This window comes from Bison bison, unplaced genomic scaffold, assembly GCF_000754665.1.
Source record: "Bison bison bison isolate TAMUID 2011002044 unplaced genomic scaffold, Bison_UMD1.0 scf7180017864355, whole genome shotgun sequence".
NCBI classification, from domain to species: Eukaryota; Metazoa; Chordata; class Mammalia; order Artiodactyla; family Bovidae; genus Bison; species Bison bison.
Genome location: NW_011494927.1, coordinates 119,185 through 119,834, shown reverse-complemented (window position 1 = coordinate 119,834; position 650 = coordinate 119,185).

Sequence of the window (650 nt, the reverse complement as noted above, 5' to 3'; positions counted from 1 at the left end):
TAATTAATATAATATATAAAACAATATATAGTAATATAATATATATTATATATATTATATCACATACATAATATATATACAATATATATTATATACATTTATATATAGTATATATATATATATATATAAAGATACACAAGGTAAGTGCACCACAGTATAGAGAGTTATGTGCATTGATGTACTTTCATAACAGTCAGTGGTACACTCAGATATCACACATATAGAATGTAAAACTCAGTCTCAGTATAGAACTGTCTTTTGGACTCAGTGGGAAAGGGAGAGGGTGGGATGATTTGGCAGAATGGCATTGAAACATGTTTAATATCAAATATGAAAAGAGTCACCAGTCCAGGTTCGATGCATGGGAGAAATATCAATAACCTCAGGTATGTAGATGACACCACCCTTATGGCAGAAAGTGAAGAGGAACTAAAAAGCCTCTTGATGAAAGTGAGGGTGGACAGTGAAAATGTTGGCTTAAAGCTCAACATTCAGAAAACAAAGATCATGGCATCCGGTCCCATCACTTCATGGGAAATAGATGGGGAAACAGGGGAAACAGTGTCAGACTTTATTTTTTTGGGCTCCAAAATCACTGCAGATGGTGACTGCAGCCATGAAATTAAAAAACGCTTACTCCTTGGAAGGAA